Below are 2,872 nucleotides of genomic sequence, written 5' to 3'. Positions count from 1 at the left end.
TTAATACAGTGGTGCCTCGCAAGACGAAATTAATCCGTTCTGTGAGGCTCTTCGTATAGCGGTTTTTTCGTCTTGCGAAGCAAGCCCATTGACAGCTTAGCGGATTAGTGCTACAGCTGTCAAGCGGCTTCCAGTGATCAGCTGTTAAGCGGCTTATCAGCGGAACAGCTGATAAGCGGCTTAGCGGCTTAAGAAAAGGGCGAAAAAAGCGAAAAAAACCCGCGGGGGGATGCAAGATTTTTTTCGTCTTGCGAAGCAACCCCATAGGGGAATTCATTTTGCGAAGCGCCTCCAAAACGGAAAACCCTTTCGTCTAGCGGGTTTTTCGTCTTGCAAGGCGTTCGTCTTGCGGGGCACCACTGTATCTATCCTACTTGAAATTCCATCTTGTATCAAGGTGAGGTTGAATACCACCCCCCCAAAAAGAACAGGGGCTTATCTGTTGTAGCCCCAGAACTATGGAATGTTCTCCCTCAGATTGCTCATACAGCTTCTATCCACCTGGTCCTCTTGAATGCAAATGAAGACCTTTATGTTACATGGCACTTTTGGTAAAAATGAAGCTTTTTCCAGCTTCACTGTTTTCATTTTGTGGCTGCTCTTCTTTATCTGTGTCCCTGGTTTTTAATTAATTTTAACATATTATGATCTCTCTCTCTCTCTCTCTCTCCCCCTCTTTCTTTTTCGTACGCTCCTTTGAGACACGTCTGCCGAAGACTGGTCCAAAAATATTGTAAACAAAAGTAAGTGAAGAATAGGTGAAGATACTGGCAAATATTTGAAAGGACCCCTGACAGAATGGACCTTGTGAACGGTACTGTTGATTATAGAGGTACACAGAGGGTGGGAGCTTCCAGGCAAGTTTGACCAACTATTATTAGTGCTTTCCACCATTTTTTTTTTACAGTGGTACCTTGGGTTACATACGCTTCAGGTTACAGACTCCGCTAACCCAGAAATAGTGCTTCAGGTTAAGAACTTTGCTTCAGGATGAGAACAGAAATCGTGCTCTGGCGGTGCGGCAGCGGCGGCGGGAGTCCCCATTAGCTAAAGTGGTGCTTCAGGTTAAGAACAGCTTCAGGTTAAGAATGGACCTCCAGAACGAATTTAGTACTTAACCCAAGGTACCACTGTATAAATTAGCCACAAACTGGTGATGAGAAAGCAGTTTCAGACATGGTAGAAGCAGGTGACAAGATGGAGAGGGGCTACAGAGTTGCATGTCAGGTAAGGATAGGCAACATGGTCAGTTTTGATTTCCCTCTCTTTCTCATTTTTCCAGGTTCAGTCATCCACATTTTCCCCACAGCAATGTGCAATTCTGCTTTTTAAGTCCTCATGAACATTCACCAGCATTTTAGTGTGAATTTCTCCTAACATACACATTTATTTTTTTTTGCATGCACCATTCTCCAGCACAATTCATTTTTGCATGTTGTTCTCACCAATATATACACACATTAGACATGTGTTTCAGAATTTGGAGAAGTGCAAGTGTTGATAGATGAATGTGTCTTGGTTAGAATGTTTCAGAAAGCGCAATATTCACTTCGAATGTGAACTGAATTGCATTTCCCCCTCACGTCTAGTGCCAAAACGCATGCAGATACTTTCCCACCAGATCAACTCCCCAAATAATTTCAGCAGTGGAGAAACAAACATTTTGTTTGCAATGCTTCAAGTTCCAGGCCCAGTTACCAGGTTTTGCAGTTAGAAAACTCTTTGGGTGACATGTGTTCTGTACATCTGCCAAGTCCCTTTTTCAACCTTCAGGTTATTTTAAAAAAAATAAAAACAAAGTTTTGCTGCGGTTCTGGGAGAGAGCCCCTGAAACTCTAGAGAGGTGTGGTTTGTCAGATTCTATAGACATTACTGGGCTGGTAGACGTGCCCATCATCTGGCACGGAAGCAGTGATAAGGCAGCTTTGTGCATTCGTAAAAGGGACGCGGGTGGTGCTGTGGGTTAAACCACAGAGCCTTGGGTTTGCCGATCAGAAGGTCGGTGGTTCGAATCCCCGCAACGGGGTGAGCTCCTGTTGCTCGGTTCCTGCTCCTGCCAACCTAGCAGTTCAAAAGCACGTCAAAGTGCAAGTAGATAAATAGGTACCGCTCCGGCGGGAAGGTAAACGGTGTTTCTGTGTGCTGCTCTGGTTCGCAAGAAGCGGATTAGTCATGCTGGCCACATGACCCGGAAGCTGTACGCTGGCTCCCTTGGCCAATAAAGCGAGATGAGCACCGCAACCCCAGAGTCGGCCACGACTGGACCTAATGGTCAGGGGTCCCTTTACCTTTAAGTTATAAATGTGGCAAAAGCAATATGGATGGTCTTCATGCTGCCTTCACAAGCTGCACAGGCAATTGCACCGACACTCTCTGTGTCCTTATTTATGCCCATGGCTCTGAAGTTAATGCACAACTTGCTAACAGAGGAACGATAAACTTCGGAGTCCAAAGGGGCAATCAAATTGCTGATGGGCTTTCTGCCAAGAGAGGCGATTTAAGAAGAAAACAACAATTCCACCCGCCACCCTGTTGATTTTACTGTGAAGGGGCTTAATGGCTGATCATAGGAGGGCTGGCTTTGCTCCTGTGACTTTAACCGCATGTGGCTTCAACCTGGTGCACAGAAATTTATCAGGGGAAGCTTTCCCTGAGACTCTACTCTTGAAAGAGTAGCTTGCTCCATTTCTCTGTCCCAGGCTTTGGATAAAGGCGCAGGAGCAGGGCCAGTAACAGACAGTGGCAACCTTAGGCAGCCATCTATTTCAAATCAGAACAATCAACTATGAGACCAAAGATGTGGATGTTCTAGTGCAGGGGTAGGCAACCTAAGGTCCGGGGCATTAGGACACGCCTATGACACAAACGATGA

Source organism: Podarcis melisellensis, assembly GCF_964234715.1.
Source record: "Podarcis melisellensis genome assembly, chromosome: 12".
NCBI lineage: Eukaryota > Metazoa > Chordata > Lepidosauria > Squamata > Lacertidae > Podarcis > Podarcis melisellensis.
The sequence above is the reverse complement of the archived record's forward strand: the minus strand, read 5'-3'. Positions refer to the sequence as shown.